Below are 19,244 nucleotides of genomic sequence, written 5' to 3'. Positions count from 1 at the left end.
ACTCTTCGCTTCTGCAGACAAAACAAACTCAAATCCCTCAGCCTCTCCCCATAGCTCATGCGCTCCAGCCCCCCAATCATTTTGGTTGCTCTCCGCTGGACTCTCTCCAATGCGTCCACATCCTTTCTATAGTCGGTGACCCAGAACTGGACACAATACTCCAGATGTGGCCTCACCAGAGCCAAATGAAGGGGAATAATCACTTCTCAAGATCTGCTGCCAATGGTCCTCCTTATGCAACCTAATATACCATTCACCCTCTTGGCTACAAGGACACACTGTTGACTCATATCCAGCTTCTCATCCACTGTAATCTCCAGGTCCTCTTCTGCAGAACTGCTACTTAGCCAGTCAGTCCCCAGCCTATAACAATGCTTGGGATCATAGGCGTGTGCAGCACATTTCATTAGGATGAGCACCCAAAGAATTTTTTAAAAATGTACTCTTTGACCCCCCATTAGCCACATCCCCTGGCCCCCATTAGCCTCTGGGGTAATACTTTTGGGGCAATATGGACACATGACCAGAAATAAAAGGTGTCATGTGACCCTCCCCTTCCCTCCCCAAAGACTTTTCCCACCATCCTCTTACCAATAGGGATTAGTTTGGCCCTCACCACCCCCCTCCGCCCCATGCAACTATCCTGCAATTCCTTTAACCCAATGTGCGAGACATTAACTCGGGGGGTGGAGAGGCTAGGGGAAGTGTCCCCTCTAAGAGTTTCCTCCCATGAGCACAATAAATTTTGTGTTGTGCACCAGTACTGAGTTTGTGGCTTGTTTGGATGTGCCACTGTGGCACCCACGTTATTAATAAATATCTCATAAACCTCTACCCTTTCCCTCTGCTGCCCTGTCTCCCCTTGCTCCATCAGCTCCCCTGGTGCCTGCTGCCCCCCCCCCCCAATCGCTCACCCACTTCTGCTGTCCTGACTCCTGCCCTTCTCACTGCCCTCAGCCTTCCTGAGACTTGTCCCCCACCGCCAGCCCTTCTCTGCCCCCTGTGCCCACTCCTCCAATAGCCCCACGCTGATCATGTGAGCTACCCCTCCTCATCCCCTCTCCTAACACCTCCCTCTACACACCTGCCCTGCCTCTCTCCTCTGGTGCTAGTCCCTCCCCTGCAGGTGTCTCCCTTCTGCTTCACCCCAGAATCCCCTGGCACCTGCACCTTCCCTTAGCCCTGCACCCTCCTGGTGCCTCTCCCTTCCCTTACTGCCCCTGCCCCCTTTGCCCTCTTTTTCCCTGACGTCCACCCCCTCACCATCCTCATGCCCCTGTCCCCTCACACATGACTTTCTCCATGCCCACCTTTCTCATGCCCACCCCTTCTTTCAAGCCTTCTCCCAGCACTTCCCCCTTCCCCCTCTAGTCCTCAATGCCTTTACCCTCTCCTCTCCCAGCATCACCCTGTCCCCCCTCCCACTGACACCTCCCCTCCTGCCCTTTTCCTCATTGTCTGTACTTGGCCCCCTGGCATTTGTCTCTCCTCCACCCTGTGCCTTGGTGCCTTCCCCTTTCTTCTCTTGACCTGCCCCCCTCCCCTCAGCACAAGCCCCTTCCTTTCTGACCCTTTCCTCCTATTTTTCCCTCCTCCAGCAGCCGCCAGCTGGTGTGTAACAGAGTTCTAGGGTTGCCCTGACTGTCACCCTTCTGGTGTTCCCCCTACTCTGTCTCTTAAGTTTCTCAGGCCCCTTTTGGGCCACGAACCCTCACCCCGCAGTCTCTGGTTCCCAAAGTTCCAGCAGTCTCCCCATCACTTGGTGCCTGCACTGGGTCCGACTTGTAGGGTTGCCAGGTGTCCGGTTTTCTATCGGACAGTCCAGTTTTTGGGCCCTCTGTCTGGTAAAAAAAATCCAGAAAATATCCGACACATGCAATGTCCGGTATTTCCTGGTTTTCCGGCTAAAGCCTGGTGGTGGCAGGGGGAATGACTGGAAGGTGGGGCGCAATCAGCACTGGGAGCCTCTAGTGGCGGGGGGGCTGGCCAGGAGGAAAGGGTGTGGGAAGCAGAGCTGGCGGGGAGTCAGGGGTCACAGGGCTGGCTGGGAGGAAGGGGGAACCAGGAGAAAGGAGGTGGAGGAAGCAGAGCTAGTGGGGGGGTGTTTGAGGAATGCGGGGTTGGCAGGGAAGAAGAGGGGGGCTGGGAGAAAGGGGGGGTAGGAAGAAGCTCTGGGGGGGCAGGGGCCAGCCGCGCTGCCCCTGCTGCTTTCCCTTCCCCTCCCCAGGCCAGCCTTGTTGCCCCGACCCAGCTGCGTTGCCCCCGACCCTGCGATGACTGGAAAAGGCAAATGAAGTGCCCATCTTTAAAAAAGGGAAGAAGGATGATCCAGGGAACTACAGCCTTAGCCCAGTCCCCAGAAAAATCATGGAGGGATTCCTCAAGGAATCCATTCTGAAGCACTTGGAAGAGGGGAAAGTGATCAGGAACAGTCAGCATGGATTCACCCAGGGCAAGTTGTGCCTGACCAATCTGATTAGCTTCTATGATGAGGTAACTGGCTCTGTGGACATGGGAAAGTCAGTGGCTGTGATATACCTTGACATTAGCAAACTTGTGGAGATTGGGAGAGATAAAAGTTTTCAAAGATAATGGCCAAAAACTCTGCAATGACATTTGCCAACTCCTTTTCTAAATAGTTCCTAACTTGATCTTTCCCCACCTCCTTCCTAACTTGATCTGTCCACCTCCTTCCCATACTGCATTGCCTAGTGCATTAGTCTGGGAGCTGACCTTGTCTGTGAAGACAGAGGGAAAGAAAGCATTGAGTACATCAGCTTTTCCTACATCATCTGTCACTAGGTTACCCCCCTCATCCAGCAAGGGCCCCACAAGCTCTCTGATCACTCTCTTCTTGCTAGTATGTCTATAGAAACCTTTCTTGTTATCCTTCACATCCCTTGCTAGCTGCAATTCCAATTGCGCTTTCGCCTTCCTTGATAACTCCCTTGTATTCTTGAGCAATATATTTATTCTCCTCCATAGTCATCTGTCCAAGTTTCCACTTCTTGTAAGCTTCCTTTTTGTGTTTAAGCTCACCAAGTATGTCCCCAGTAAGCCAATCTGGTTGCCTCCCATATTTGCTTTTCTTGCTGCACATCGGGATGGTTTCTTCGTGTGCCTTTAATAAGGCTTCTTTAAAATACTGCCAGGGCTCCTGGACTCCTTTCCCCTTCATGTAAGCATCCCAGGGGATCCTGCCCATCAGTTTTCTAAAGGAGTCAAAGTTTGCTTTTCTGAAGTCTGGGGTGTGTATTTTGCTACTCTCCTTTCTTCCTTTGGTCAGGATCCTGAAATCTACCATCTCATAATCACTGCTTCCCAGGTTTTCACACACTTCTACTTCCCCTACTAATTCCTCCCTGTTTGTGAGCAGCAGATCAAGCTGCGCATGGCCCCATGTCAGATCCTTCAGCACTTGTACCAGGAAGTTATCCCCAACATTCTCCAAAAACTTCCTGGATTATCTGTGTACTGCTGTATTGGTCTTCCAACGGACATCAAAGATGATTAAAGTCCCCACGAGAACCAGGGCCTGTGATCTGGAAGTTTCTCTCAGCTGTCTGAAGAAAGCCTCATCTACCTCATCCACCTGATCCAGTGGTCTATAGGAGATAACAACCAAAATATCACCCCTATTGCTTCCACTTCTAAACTTAACCCATAGACTCTCAACAGGCTTTTCTCCCTCTATATACTGGAGCTCTGAGCAATCATAGTGCTCTCTTACATACAGTGCAACTCCTCCTCCTTTTCTCCCCTGCCTGTTTTTCCTGAACAGTTTTTACCCTTCCATGACAGTGCTCCTATCATGCGAGTCATCCCACCAAGTCTCTGTTATTCCAATCAAATCATAGTTCTTTGACTGGGACAGGGCTTCTAATTCTTCTTGTTTGTTTCCCAGGCTTCGCGCATTTGTGTACAAACACCTTAGATAACCTTAGGTGTTGTGTACAAACACCTTAGAACACCTTATTCCTTTGAAGTAGGAATAAGAGATCCTCCAGAATAGGGCTTTATTCCGGAGGATCGGGCCAGTCTAGACGCTTTTTTCCGGCTTTTCCCCAAGCTGGAAAAAAGTGGCGGACATCTTTATTTAAATCCCGCTGGGGATATTTAAATCCCCCGCGGATTTCCCTATTCTGAAGTTGAAAATTAGCATGCCCCTTTCGGAAAAGGGGCCAGTGTAGACGTAGCCAAGAGGAGGAAAGAGCCTTCTCCTCCTTCCCCATCCCTCCCAATCCCTACTGCACACTGAGTTGAGCAATCCTTCCCTGGGCAGCCACTTTGCAGACATCGAGGGGAGGGGAAGCCCCCATGTGTCACCTCTGGTGGGCTGTTCCTCGGGGAAAGCATCAAAAAACTCCTCTGAGTACAGTCCCAGAAAATGCAGCAGCTGCTCCTGCAGAAAAGCCTCCTCTGAGACTGATTTCAGTAACAAAGTCACTTCACTGGCCTGTGTCTACTGCTAGCTCCCCTCAGTCATAGAATCATAGAACCATAGAACCATAGGGCTGGAAGAGACCTCAGAAGGTCATCAAGTCCAGCCCCCTGCTCTAGGCAGGACCAATTCCAACTGGATTCTGGGACCAGCAGGCTGCCCTCCCGGCTGCCCAGGTCTCTATGCACCACTGTTGGCTTTGTGCTCAGCACCTGGAAAAACTCTTCATAAAACAGGTCACGTTGCCCAAGATGCGGTTCTGGTCCCTGGTTTTCTGGTACTCAATCTTGAGCTGCTTAATCTGCTCTCTTCACTGCTCACTGATCCAGTAAGTTTCCAACGCTGCCACATTCTGCACTGTTTGCTGGTATGCATGGTCATGCTGGTCACTCTCACTAAAATCCATTGCTCTGCAGGTCTCTCAACAGAGATTAACCAACATCTGGCTGTGCTCCTGTGACCACATGGAACCCTGGGTCCAGGCTTTTCTCTTTCCAAACCCTCCAGTCCCTGCAGAGTTCTAAGACTCTGGGTCTGAGCCTGAGTCTGAGAGATTTGTGTGGAGATAGAAGGGCAGCTTGAGTTCAAGCCTGAGTCTGAAACAAGTCTCACACTGCTGTGTAGATATACCCTCAGAAGCTTGTGTCTCACCAACAAAGTAATCCAACATGATACAATTTTGGGTACAAACACAAAACAACCTGGCTACGTCTAGACTGGCATGATTTTCCGCAAATGCTTTTAACGGAAAAGTTTTCTGTTAAAAGCATTTGCAGAAAAGAGCGTCTAGATTGGCACGGATGCTTTTCCGCAAAAGCACTTTTTGCGGAAAAGCATCCGTGCCAATCTAGACACGCTTTTGTGCAAAAAAGCCCCGATCGCCATTTTAGCCATCAGGGCTTTTTTGCGCAAAACAATACTGTGCTGTCTACACTGGCCCTCTTGAGCAAATGATTTGCGCAAGAGGGCTTTTGCCCGAACGGGAGCAGCATAGTATTTCCGCAAGAAGCACTGATTCCTTACAGTAGGAAGTCAGTGTTTTTGCGGAAATTCAAGTGGCCAGTGTAGACAGCTGGCATGTTTTTCCGCAAAAGCAGCTGATTTTGCGGAAAAACTTGCCAGTCTAGACACAGCCCCTCAGTCTGAACAACAATTTCACCTGAAGAAATGGGTTTTGCCCACAAAAGCTCATGATACTATATATTTATATTTTTGTTAGTCTCTAAGGACACGTCTACACAGCAGCGTTATTTCGGGATAACTGACATTATTCCGAAATAACATAGTGTGTATCTACACTTCAAGCTTTTATTTCAAAATAATGTTCATCTGGAGGACTTCTTAATCTGACTCCTGGTAAACCTCATTTCACAAGGAGTAAGGGAAGTCGAAGGAAGAGTGCCCTTCCTTCAACTTCCTGCTGTGTAGACAATGCCAAAAGCTGAATTAAGCTATTTTGACTTCAGGTACACAATTTCCGTAGCTAAAGCTGCGTAGCTTAATTTGACTTTAGCCCTGCTGTGTAGATGTGCACTAAGGTGCCAGAGGACAGCTCATTTTTAAAGTTACAGACCAACACAGACTCTGAAACCTCAGTCTGTGTCTGTTTTAAACTTTTCCTTCATCAGTTCAATTACACATGGTCTATGAGATTTTATGGCCATGTCCCTAATTCCTGAATAAGAGCAGCAGGATCTTCATAGACATTTCCTCAGACTAAATCAGTAGAGTAAAACAGCTGCTTCCAACTGAGCACTCAACTCCTTGGTGAGGCCATGGCATAGAAGAAGGAATAACTCCCATTGCCTCCTTCAGCCAAAATTCCAGCAGGGGGATCGGATTCTCTCAGTACAAGAAAGTATTTATTCAGCAAGGGATGGGCAGGGTAGAAGGCAGCTGGTGCTGATAAACATAAATTTAGGAGAAAGAGAAAGGCCTGACCATTTACTAAGAAGACAGGATTAATGTACCCTGAGAAGCTGGTCGGGGGGCTGTTAGGAAGGAAGTGCTGAGGCCAGGTCTGCACTAGAGAAAAAAGTTGAACTAAGATACACAGCTCCTGCTATGTGAATATGTAGCTGGAGTCGACATGCTGGAGATGGAATTTTTGCGGCTGCCCCTTTGAGGGATATTGATGGGAGGAGTCTGGGACACTTCCAAGGCTTTCCCTGCTGCCGGGGAATCCAGCCAATAGCAGCATGGGGAGGCGTTGCCTGTTGGCATTGCGTGAAGGTAAGTAAGCCGCTGGGGACTGGGAGAGGTGAGAAAAAGTGGCGCGTGGCTTAGAGGTGCAGAAAAGCGGCACTCAGCTGGGCTGGGAGGGGCTCAGGGAACTGACACACCACTCAGCTGGGCTTCGGGGGAAAGGGGAGCCAGGAAGCCCACTATGGAGGGGTGTGTGGCAGCAGGGAGCCTGACATGACCTCCCCTGATTCAGAAAAATCCTTCATGTGGGACCAGTCAGGTCCAGAGGGTGTTGGACCAGGGAGGCCCAATCCCTACCCCCAGACTGCTCCTGCATTCTCCCCTTTGGCCAGACACCCACTGTCCTGGCCAGGCACCCTACCCCCAGTCCACTCCTGCATTTATCATTGCTCGCGCACCCTCCCTCCTGGCCACACACTGCACCCTCCCTTGCTCTTGCTCTTGTCCCCTGGGTCAGACACCCTACTCCCAGACTGCTTCTGCAACCTACCTCCCACCCAGACCTTGCAACCTCTCTCTCTTCTGCCCCCCACCTCCCTCCCAGATCCTGCACCCCATTCCTATCCCACTCTCTGGCAGCCCTGTCCCACACACTGAACCCCTCATTTTTGTCCCTACCCCAGAACGTCAGAGGGCTCCATAAAATCCACCAGAAATGTAAATCTGACCTATGGGAAAACCTGAACCTCAGTCCTCCCTGTCCCTTCCCCTCTCCCCTTGGGGCTGGAATGCCAGAGGAGTGAGGTGTCTCAGTTGGGGCCACCTCAGGGCGGGTTGGGGTTTTGAGAGTTCTTTTGCTTCTCCCTTGTGTGATCCCCAACTGATTTTTTTGTGGATCAGTGGCCTCTGACCCAAAAAAGGTTCCCTGATAAACATGAGAACGTTAACATGCTTAATCTGTTTAATAATTTAAATTAAACCATTCTCCCTAGCTGTAGCACTAGAAAAATGGTTCAGACATAATTATATAATTAATGGTGAGTTTCCATTAGCAACTGGTAGTCCACGGAAGGGTGGGAGTTAAGAGGGTGGAACTTCCTGTGGTAGGTGGGTGGGCTGTAAGGGGTCAGGGGGCAAGGCTAGTGTGTCCCTATTTTTGGTTCAGAAAATATAGTCACCATAGGTATGGAAGAATTCTGCTTCCTTTGTAGCAAGGTCATCCCAGCTGCTGGGCATGCCCAGATATGATGATGATGGTCATGGGGTCCATGGTTCAGATTAGGCACTTTGTGCTTCCCATAATATCATTACAATGAGGGAGTGAGAGTAGGGCCAGAACATCACAAACTCAAACATTCAAGAGAATGAGATGAGAGGGGCAATACTATAGGGTGTTTTAGGTCTGCGGCTCAGTACCTCAAATCACAGTGTCTTTGTGGAGTTTACCCACATGCAGCAGGTACAAAGATTGTCAGATGTATTGATGTTGTGTTGTGAGGTAGACACTGGCCTCTCTGGGTACTGTGGTGAGAACCCATCAAACTCATTTCAGTCTACTAACCACTGCTGGTTGCTTGGCTACTGTACTATGGCTAGCCTTAGACTCATTGAACCATCCGGTTAGTGCTGGACAGGACCTGGACTTTTCCTGCCCAGGAAACTTGACACATTTTATTACATTTGTTACTTTGTTACATTTTTGCCATCAAGATGAAAGGAAGTTAAGGGATTCCTCCATCCCTGATGGAGTCACGCCTCTCTGTGCATGGCTAAACCACCTCTGACAGAAGTGTCTCATTCCTAAAAGCTGATAAAAATCCTTCTTAAGAGGAAATTGCTTAGCATTTGGAGCTCAGATTACAGAAAACATCTTCCCCTCAGAGGATTCCTCCCAGACTCTCTTATACACTCCCTTTCCCAATCTCATATCCACAAGCTGAATACAATCTGCATATTTTTTTCAAGAACAAAACAAATGTTTTCAATGAAGTGCAGTTTAATATAACTTTGTTTGCCAAGTGGGAGTATCTCTCTCCTTGATTATGCAGCAGCAATTTTGTTTACATGGAAAAATAAATGGATCAATTCTTACTCCTCACTGCAGCATAATCACCCCCGGGGACATGAGGTTAATCACATGTCAAAGAGGTGACATTTAATGGGAAACAGTTGATAAATTACTTGCAGCTCATCACCTCTTCTGTCTGGCTCATCTTCCAGCCTGCTGTTGTGTGGAGTCACAGCATTATTTCTGTTATATGTGTGACGTAGTGGGGGTACTTGCTGGGCTGTGGTGACCCCTGCCGTCTGGAGCAAGACCCAGCAGGGAAAACCTCACTATGCAAAGGTAATGCCAAACTTGTTGAACCAGACACCCCCCATGGAGAGGAACAAAGGAAGGTGGAATGCTGCCCTGGCTGGGGGGCAGGGCTGGAAGGGAGTTAGTTAGTTGGTGGCTGTCTGGGAGCATGGAGGAGACAGCCTAGGGAAAGGGGCTGGAGTTTAGGGGCCCAGACTCCCCCATCTCAAGGGGGCCTGAGGCATCCTAGCCCAGCTCTGTGACCAGATTACATCTGTGCTGTGCTGTATCCTGGAGAGGCAATAAACTTCCTCTATTCCACCGGCTGGTGCAGTCTGTTTGTGCCATTTTGGGGTGCAGGAGACGGGGGACCCCCAACGCGCCGTCACAATATGCTTGTCGAACTTGTTGGGAATGAAGGCCCTGAGGGAAAGGAAGGATGAGAGCGCCTTCTGGAATGTTAGTGTGTGCATGGATGACTTTGGTGATCTGCACCAGGGTTTGAGCATCTGGGGTTAGCCTTGTTTGAGTGTGAGCTGCCACAGTGCAAAGCCCTATAGATGTTACTGTGTCCTCATTGGTGCTGTGGTCTCTCAAGTATATCATTAGGACTTCTGGGGCACATCCCACATTTCTTTGTATTGCAGTGATCTGAGCCATTTTCTGACTCTTTCCCAGTGAATTGTTGGAGAATCAACATTTAATTGAGTTTTCCTCTGTTCATATTTATTATATAAAAACTACAGCCCCCACCCCCAATTACAGTTACAATAGGAACAGTACACAGAGACAAAAAGAAAACATTCCCACCCTCCACATCCCAGGTTCTGAGAATGAAAAAGTCAGTTTGATGTCATAGGCCCTTTGTGAATTGTCATTTTGGGAAACTCATGTGTTTTCCTCAACCATTATTAGCAACTGAACAACTGCATAAATAATAGGATTTGGAGGTACAGGTGCACTTGAAAGCAAGTTGAAGAGAGTCTGTACCATAGGTAGTATGGAACTACTGCATTAACAACTCCCTGGGACCAAAAGAAAATACTCAGCAAATGTCACTTCTTGTCAGGCAGATGCTGAATCTTCTTGTGTCCAAAAAAGTGCAAAAGCTGATTGTATATAAGCCTGGACATGCAACGGTGAAACTCTCAGATTTGAGGCCAAGAGATCCCAAATGTGGATGTTATAATAGTACAATGTGTTGCACAGCCTGATCCAGTACAGGCTTCTCATGCAAGCTATATCTGACATACAATGAAATAGCTACTACCATAGATCCCTGTACTGCAAGGAATTCGTGTTATGTCAAAGATAGAACAAGGCCCCATTGAGACAACTGGACAATTCAAAACTGCTAGGTGACATTCTGAACAATATTTCTTCGTCATCTTCTGGTAGTGACTCTAAGTACGTCTCAGTACCAGCTAGCAATCTTGTACGAAGCCTGACAAACCAATTCTATCCAAAATGCTGCTTTCATAGCATTTGTTCAAAGTGGTTCATGTAAGGTGTCTAATATAAATTTGCATCATACTGATCTTTGTTATCATTGCAAGAGTAAGTGCAGATTATATTTAAGAATTTGGGTATCTGCACTGAATTTTGTGCCTATGGCAGAGCTGACAAACAGGTTTTGGGTTAGGCTAAGGACCATCTTTCTGTTGGGCATGACAATGAAGCATGATAAGCCAAGACAATGGAAGCAAAATCTGCATATGGAATAAATGGGAATGGAAGACAGCAGAGACTAAACCCCAGACAATGGACCTTGGCGATATAAACAGAAGGCAAAAAGGATGCCATTTTATCCTTCATCGAGGAAGCCAAAAGGACAGCACCTTTTTACATTTCTGAAAATTGAGTGCTGGTTAGTGATTCTGGGATTTTATTTTTGGCAAATAACGGCTTTAGACAAGTATGTTAGCCAATGAGAGTTAAGTTCTCTAAAAAAGAAGTGGGTCCACTAAGCACTGAGGATGGGGTGGAAAGGAAAGATAATGTAGGCATGGTTCAACATCATACTTTGCCTCAATGTTTAATTAGAGTTTAGGGATAGTGGAAAGGGACTACATCCGACATGGATGAGGAGCTGTCAGAGTAGTCGGAAAGGATAACTGGAGTAGCTATGTTTTGGGAGAGCAAAGCAGGGCGCTTAATAATGCAAAAGCAGAGCTAGTTGTAAAAATACAAGAAAAAAATGTTAAATTGCTTGTTGTTTCCAGGATGCACAATGGGGCCTGCCCTTGATGATACTTTTTGCCATGTCTCCTCTAGACATTTTTATCTAAACAGTGGCTGGCTGGTATAGTTCCTTGAATTTTAAGTATATAAAAATACCTAAGAGTCTCCATGTGAAAAATGCAAAATGCTGGGTTGATATTATCTACATCTGCTTCTTTCTTGGGTGGGAGGAAGCAAATAATGTTTGCTTTGAAGCTAGGCCCTTGTTTCAATGCGGGAAAGTCTCTTTCGGAAAATGTGAACTGGTTCTCCTTCTGTGCAGAGCTGTATCCAGATCTGATGGTTTTTCTGCAGCTAGTGTCCTGTGGCTGGATGGCTCCCACGTTTCTAGCTCTGGAGTGTGCAGCTTGTGTCCCTTCTGCGGGTGAAACCTGCCCTATAAGAACAGATGATGATAACTGTAGCTCTGCCTTATGCTGTTAATAGCAGCACCTGCTACCAGAAAGAGAGCCTTTTGTGTGCACAAAGGGCCAAGTGCTTTCTGCAGCTGACAGCAGCCCCTTAGTGGTGGGCTGGGCTGGGGGCACTTCTGCCATAGAGCTTCTCATTGTAGCACACACAGTGTGAGGAAGGTAAACTCCCCTAGCCAGAGCACCTGCCTCCCACGGAGCCTCCACAAGGCACTGGCGTAGACTCCTGGGGGGGTCTAGGAGCCTAGGATCTGGTGGAAGCTGATCTCGAGCAGTGGCTGGAATGCAGCCCCAGCACAACCCAGGCAAGCAAGAGTTATAATTCCACATTATGCCTGGCTTGTACCTAACCGTGTCTGTTCCTGCGTATTACTTTTGCTCCCATCTCTTAGATCTCAGTCTTAGCTGATGATGTTTTTTCTATAAATATAGCAGTTCTGTGCTATTATAAAGGACTGATCTTTAGTTATATCAGTCTAGCTGGGTATACACTGTGAGTATCCAGTGGTTAAGGGCTGGACACTGCAGGTGGATGCTTTAGAAGTGGTTGGGGATGGGATGCACTCAATGTTTATCTGCAAAGTGAACTTAGAACTGGCATAAGCTCTGCAGAGATGGTTGAGTAGCTGGTAGTGAAACCCACCTACCACATGAATACAGCTACCCTCTTGCTGGAGGCAAGGGGAGGGGAGAGAAATACTGTGACTATCTATCCTGGGCACCCCAACAAAGTCGCACAGTGTTGTAGTTGCTAGGAGCAGTGTACAGGGACCTCCCCTGTGTCCTGGACTGCAGGGTCACATGGACCTGCACCCACAAGAAGTGAGTGGCAAGGAGCCACTCCAGCCTCGCTACACTGCTGGTGGTGGCAGTGAGGGCCCCCATGGCATTTTATGTTACCTGGGAGTAGCAGGCCGGCCTTGGGGACACACGGGAGGGGGAGAGTATGCAGGGCAGCAGGGGGACTGAGGGTTGCAGGGGGCATGGAGCGCAGGGGGTGAATTTTTCTGGAGCCCAGCCATTGGCCAAGAATGTTCCTGCTTCCATAGCACCACAGGCCCATATAACTCACTGCCTATGCAAAGAAGAATGTTAAACACACACGAAATCATTCAGAAGAGTTGTCTGCAGATTGCTCTGATTTGTGCTGCGCAAAATGCTGATGGACAGGTTGAAACCCTTCTCATGGGGTATGACAGGCACCATCAGCAGCCAAGTTTCCTGAGTGTGCCATAGGACTCCGAGTCTGGGAACCTGTGCTGAAACAGAATGGATGCAGCTGGAAATTCTTCGTCTCAAACTACAGCAAGAGGAAAAAGAGAAGCAGTGCCAGCCCAAAGTCAAGATACAGGAACTAGAAAAGGAGAACTCTCAGCCAGCAGATAGCCTTCCCCAAAAACCACATAACTGGGAGAAATTATGCCTTTGCATACAGAAAGATATATTCTGTTTGAAGTGTTTGGGACGGGCAGGTGTAGGCCTGCTATTCAGCCAGTATCTTTATCTTCAGTAAAAATCCAAATAATACTCCCGCAGAAATTCTGCGCCACTGCATAATGCAGAATTCACCCAGAATTAATACTTTGTGCAGAATTAGAGCTGCAATGCTGGCATGTGCTGCTGGCAATATTCCCTCTAATTTTTCCGATCCATGTGCATGTGATGGGGCATCTGCTCAGCACTGGCCCTTTAAGGGAAGGATCCAGTCCTGGGAGAGGGCTGAGAAAGCAGAGCCCCAGCTGAGGCAGAGACAGCCAATTGGGGCCAAGTGAGGGCTGTATAAATAAGGGCTCCAGGAGTATGTCTACACTGCAGAGGTATTTTTTGAAAAACAACTGTTTTTCCGAAAAACTTCACTTATGTCCACACTGCAATTGCGTTCTTTTGGAAAAAGCAGAGGGTTTTTTCTGACATTGGTAAACCTCTTTCTACGAGGAAGAAGCCGTTTTCCCAAAAAGCTCTTTCGGAAAAGGGTGTGTGTGGATGGGGAAGAGGGAGTTCTTTCGAAATAAGAAGAAAAAGGAAATAGCGTGCTATTTTTAGAAAAAGCTGGGGCTGGGGAAGGCAGGCAGAGCTGGGGATCCTTGACCTGACATCACTCTTAGGCAGCAGGGCCTGAGCCAAGGCCTGACCATACTAAGGCTGCAGGCAGAAACCAGGCTAGAAAGAGGCAGCAGGTCCACAGCCCCTTGCCAATGATGAGTGGCCAGTTCAGACTGCAGTTTGCCCCTGTAGCAGAAGCTAGATGGACTGGCAGTGGGTCATGAGGAAAGGTGGGCGTAGAGGGTTGGGGGTTTCCTGAGAGGGAGGACCCCGGAGTGTGGGGGCACTGCAGCAGGGAACTACCCAGAGGGAGGGACGCAATCTAGGAGGGACGTGTGTCCTTATATAGGGTGGAGGATGCACTTAGCCAGGGTGCACTCCAGACCCAAAAATCTAATTCCCAGAGTGTCCAGCAGGAGGCGCCATGGCGGTGAGAGTGCAGAATAAATATTTATGTGCACCAAGGCATGTGTGAATGTGCACCATCAATAGAAATAAAACCTAGTTGTGGCTGCTCTGCTAATGAGCTGGGCATCCTTTGAATCTCTCTTGAGCAGCTGCAGAAGCTTACAGGTTACAGTGAGCACTGTCGGCCCGACTCTGTCAAATGCAGACCACCATGAGCAGGGTGCCCAGCCTACTAGGGGTACAGGTTTTACATGCTCGAGCTGCCTGGCTTGAGTGCCTGGGAAAGCCAGCTCCGACAAAGGGTAAAGGATGGTTGCAATGCACAGAGTCCCCTGGTGGGACAGTAAAGAAGCTGGTGGGAGGAGGGATGCCCTGCAGCTTGTCTCAGGGGAGAAGGAGGTGCACATATCTAGACCTAGAGTGCTGCACAGCTGGCTCAGGAGGGAGGGGGTATTGGATCTCAGGGCCTGAGGTTTCCCATGCCGTATGCAGCCCCCTTACATAAGAACATAAGAACAGCCATGCTGGGTCAGACCAAAGGTCCATCCAGCCCAGTATCCTGTCTGCCAACAGTGGCCAATGCCAGATGCCCCAGGGGGAGTGAACCGAACAGATAATAATCAAAAAATCTCTGTCCTGCCATCCATTTCCACCCTCTGACAAACAGAGGCGAGGGACACCATTCCTTACCCGTCCTGGCTAGTAGCCATTAATGGACTTAACCTTTCTTCAGCACCTGTCAAATGGAACAAGGTTCTCATAGATGTTTCTTTAAATCTCTGCTACTGAGAGAATCTTTTTCTTATTGTTTGTATTGTTGACATAATTGTTGACTGGCATTTTGAAAAAATTACCAAAACAATATGTAACCCCCTTTTTCCTCCCCAGGTTACTCGGGAGCAGGTCACACTCACTGGAGTGCCTGGGCACCTGATGGTTTTAACATAAAAGGAGATCCTGAGCACCCCAGTGGTGATGATGTTTAGTTGGGGAAAACCCTATCCACCCCCTTGCTGCTGTCCCTTGCTCATAAAGAACATACAATGGCAGTGCCTCCACATGGCTGGCCCTGTACATACTAATGGTGTGCCTTGGGAGACTCCAGGAATGAAGTTATTCCAGCAATAATCTGGATCTAATTACATTTGAATGAACAACCTTTATTTAGCAACTTAAAGAAAACATGGGTTTAACAACTTAACAGTGAATAACATTAACTAAGTACACAGCAATAATAGGAAACTTATCTATCAGCATGTGCACTGCCACCATTTATCCCACTCCTCAGAACTCACAGTATCATACATTTGCTTGCATGGGCATGCTTGAAGATTTTGCAGCTGGAGTGGATGATTCTAGTCTCCTGCTGTGTCCTGGATGCAGAGTAGCTTCTAACCACAGGTACAGCCAAAGGGCAATCAGAAGTAGCCTGCTAGATTCCAGTCCCAAAGGCGCTCAGTCCTAGTCTGTAGCTGCAACCTAACAGCTCCTGGACTGGATAAAACTCCTCCATAACAGCCTGGCTCTCTTTCTGTTCCAAAAAGAAAGGGAAGAGTCCACAGACTGCTGGGCCTCTCTTCACACACATGGAGAGACCCATGACCCAATCAAAGAGTCACTTCCTTCCTGGTTTCCTCCAGGGCTATTGGGAATTGTAGTCTCTTGGGCTAGATTGCAGCACACAGGATCTTCCCAGAGAATAAGCAGAGGCACCTTTAGTAAGAGGACTACAAATAGAAATGAGAATGATTATATTGTGTAATTTTGACAAATACACAGAATTTTACCAGATTTAAAAAACATCGAGCACCAATTTTTGACTGAGGGGGCACAGAATCTCCCCAGGAGATTAATAAAGAAAACAAGGAAAGAGAGAAAAATGTACAGCGAGGCCCTTGTGGGGAAAAATTAGAAATCATGAAGAGCCTTATAAACAACTGATGTACCTGGTAAGCATCAGGGTTAGTCCTGAGGCTGCTTTTCATTGCCAACCACTGTCTGATTCATGCCCTCCATCCCTAATGTCTGAATGCCTTTCCATTAGCAACTACTACCTCAGAGGCAATAATTTCTGTCATGGACCATTTGCTTTGCCAGATGGAGATGCCCCATGTGGCTATCACAATGGCCCTCTATTTGTCTCACAATGTGCCAATCCTTTTCTTCCTCAGTGTAGCATCAGGCATGCTGAAACCTCTTCCTCTCACCAGAAAACAGTAGGAAGTCTGAGTGGTTTCACCGTACATAAAAGCAAGAAAGAAGGTGTATTTGATGCCAATTTCCTTTCAACTCTCTGGGTGCGGTCCTGTAGCACTACATGACAGTTCTTCATTTGGTGACTAGTGTCACTCAACACCGGTCAAAAGTTTCATTCGGCATTGGATTCATTAGCTATCCCAGAATCACTTTGGGCCTATTAGCTCTTGGGCTAGGGAACTGAATTAGCCACTTCCAGCAGATGAAGGTTAATTATGCAGATGCCAACCACTCCTTTGTCCTGTTAGGCAATGACGGTTTTCTCTCTGTTTTCTGAAGTTTCTTACATTTACAAAAGACCTTTTCACATCTGCAAAACTGATCTAAAGGCTTTGCCTAAGCTCCAGATGCTGAAACACCGCAGTTAGTACGATAGGATTTTACAAAGCAACTCTATATGTTACAAAAAGCAGCACCATTGGAGAGAAGCCAAAACCCAAGATTGTAACACCCTGTCTGATATTTCATACTGCCATGCCAGGTGGAGGGTGTATTGTTATTTCTGATCCAATGAGCACCAAAGAACTACACATGCTTAGGGACCCTGTGAACCACAGGGAGGATTTTGGATGCTATTTTTTTCTCAAATGCTGCACTGTTTACACTGTTCCTTCAAAGGTCCCACTTAAGCACAATCCTACAAACAATTCCTGAAACTGCTAAGCAGTTGTCTCGGGAACTGGGCTGGAGTGGACTGGCAGTTGGGGGCAGGGTATCTGGATGGCAATGAGTGAGTGAGGGGGTGGGGAGCAAAGTCTGGATGTGAGAGGGTGGGGCACGTACTTGTTTTTGCTCTGTGTTGCAGGCACCATGTAACATGTACTCTCTCTGCTCCCATTCTCTTGAAGGAAACCTCCAGGAATGATTAGCAAGGGAAGCCTCCAGGGGGAAGGAAAATGGCAGCGTATGGAGCCAATTTTGGTTCCACTTGTTCCTGAACACTGGAAGAAGGAAGAGGGCAGTGCATTTGTTCCCTGCACACCGGATCTGGTGGGGAGGCTCAGGGCTGTCTCCCCCATCCAGTGGTGGATAAAGTACCCCAAAAAGTTATTTGAGTAAAAGTACTGCTACTTTGAAAAAAATGTAATTAAGTAAAAGTCAAAGTATCCTTCTGGAAAACTATTTGAGTAAAAGTACAAAAGTATCGCATCTTAATTGTACTCAAGTATCCAAAAGTAAAAAGTAGCCTTCCTATGGAAATCTATGGTTAACCACCCAAGTTATCATAAGGCACCATTATTTTTCATACACACAATGTGCATTTATATACAGGGCTTGACAAATAATGTAATCTACTCGCTCGTGGTGAGTAGATTATACCCCAGAAGAGCCAGCGCAGAGAGATCTGCGCATGCACAGAACGATCTGCGTATGTGCACAGCGCAGAACCGTGTGGCTGGCGAGCGGGGCTTGCCGCTGCTTGGTGAGCCCGGTTTATATATATGCATATATACGTGTGTGTGAGAGAAACAAAAATAGCCGTTGATGAAGCTGATGCTCCTTCTGGAAAACTGTAAATCAGAGGTAGGGAAACCTTTTTGGGTTGGGAGCCACTGACTTATGGAAAAGTCAGGTGGGGTCACACAAGTGAGAGGCAACACCTTCCAAAAAACAAACAAAACCTACTCACTGATGTAGCCTTGAAATCTGGCTAATAGGAGCAGCAGAGAAACTCTCATGAGCAGTTTCCAGTACAGCCTTCCCCCAGCTGGGGGAAGCATGAGCATCAACACATGGACTGTGCTTCTTCTCCTCCCCACACTGGATCTGGCCCATGAGGCTCAGGTTTCCCCACTCCTGCATACAGGACTGGCCTTAGGGAAAATGGCACCCTAGTCAAACTTGCATTTTGGCGCCCTGGCCCCCCTACCCCGGGTATCGTGCCCCCCGCATTTCCCTTGAAAGCTGCTCAGTCCCTTGCTTCCCTTAGTACAGGGCTATTGTCTCTCCCCCTTGCAAAGGGAGTTGTCATAGGTTAAGAAGATAACATAAGAACATAAGGCTGTCATAGTCCTTGACCAAGCCCTTCCTTTCAGAGCTACATGGGGAATGGACTGTTGTAGCTTAAATCAGGGGTGGGGAACCTAAGGCCTGGGGTCTGGATGTGGTCCCTGGTGTGCCTGCATCTGGCTCCTGAGGCTCAGAGCCACACCCCCCTCACCTCTCTCCAGTACTGGGAGCCTGTGACAGTGCTCCAACCTCCTGCCATCCCCCCAGGGGGCTGGAGCACACAAAGTCTACAAGTCTGGCCCCCCCAAAGCTCTAGTGTGCGAGGGGAATGTCTTTCTTCTCAGCTTGGGGCCACATCAGTGAGGGGTCTGGGTTTTTTTTCTCACTTATTGTGGCCCCTGACTGATTTTTCTGTGGGTCAGTGGCCCCCGAAACCAAAAAAGGTTCCCTACCCCTGGATTAAATATTTTCCCTCAGATACGACACACAGACAGCAGCTGCTGTTTTTGAATCACATTAGATTATGAAATGAAATAGTGGGTAAAAAATCCTTGGTAGGTCACTTGCCCTTCACTCTGAAGAAGCACTGGCAGCTCCCTCGCTGCACAGCCCTTGCCCTTTATGGCTGGTGTTTGGTCTGCAGCTCATGGTGAACGCCCTGCTGTCAGATGGGGGCTGCATCTTGTGCATGTGGCCTTCCTGCAGCCCTGTGGCCACTCCTGACTCACCAGGAGTGCCAGTTCAGATTGTGGAGGGGCTGGGGAAGTATCCTCTGGAATCAAACTTCAATGATTCCAGAGGATACTTAGGCACCTGAAATCTCTAGGGATCTGAGTTTTTTGTTTTGTTTGTTCTTTGCAAATAACTTAGAAATTAGCTGGTTTCACAGCACAGGCAGTCCCCGAGTTACGCGGATCCGACTTATCCGCAGTTACGAACGGGGCCCTCTCCCTGGTCTCCAGCAGACCAGGGAGAGGAAGCAAAGCGGTGGACCACGCGGGCAGCGGACAGCCCAGACGCGTCTGGGCTGTCCGCTGCCCTTGGGCTCCGC

At 48.2% G+C, this 19,244-nt stretch overlaps 1 long non-coding RNA gene across 2 annotated transcripts in view; it reads left to right on the top strand.

Moving 5' to 3' along the window:
- Positions 1–19,244, top strand: part of LOC142819004 (uncharacterized) — a 24,286-nt gene extending 5,042 nt beyond the window's left edge. The window contains exon 3 of one of the 2 annotated variants that reach the window (XR_012896688.2): positions 17,092–19,244. This is a non-coding gene — a long non-coding RNA (uncharacterized LOC142819004). The remainder of the gene's footprint in view (positions 1–17,091) is intronic. The other variant, XR_012896687.2, reaches the window with a different exon arrangement.

The sequence above is a fragment of the Pelodiscus sinensis genome, chromosome 1, assembly GCF_052426305.1.
Source record: "Pelodiscus sinensis isolate ZL-2025 chromosome 1, ASM5242630v1, whole genome shotgun sequence".
Classification (NCBI taxonomy): Eukaryota; Metazoa; Chordata; order Testudines; family Trionychidae; genus Pelodiscus; species Pelodiscus sinensis.
Note: the sequence above shows the minus strand (reverse complement) of the source record. Positions and strands in the feature narration are given on the sequence as shown.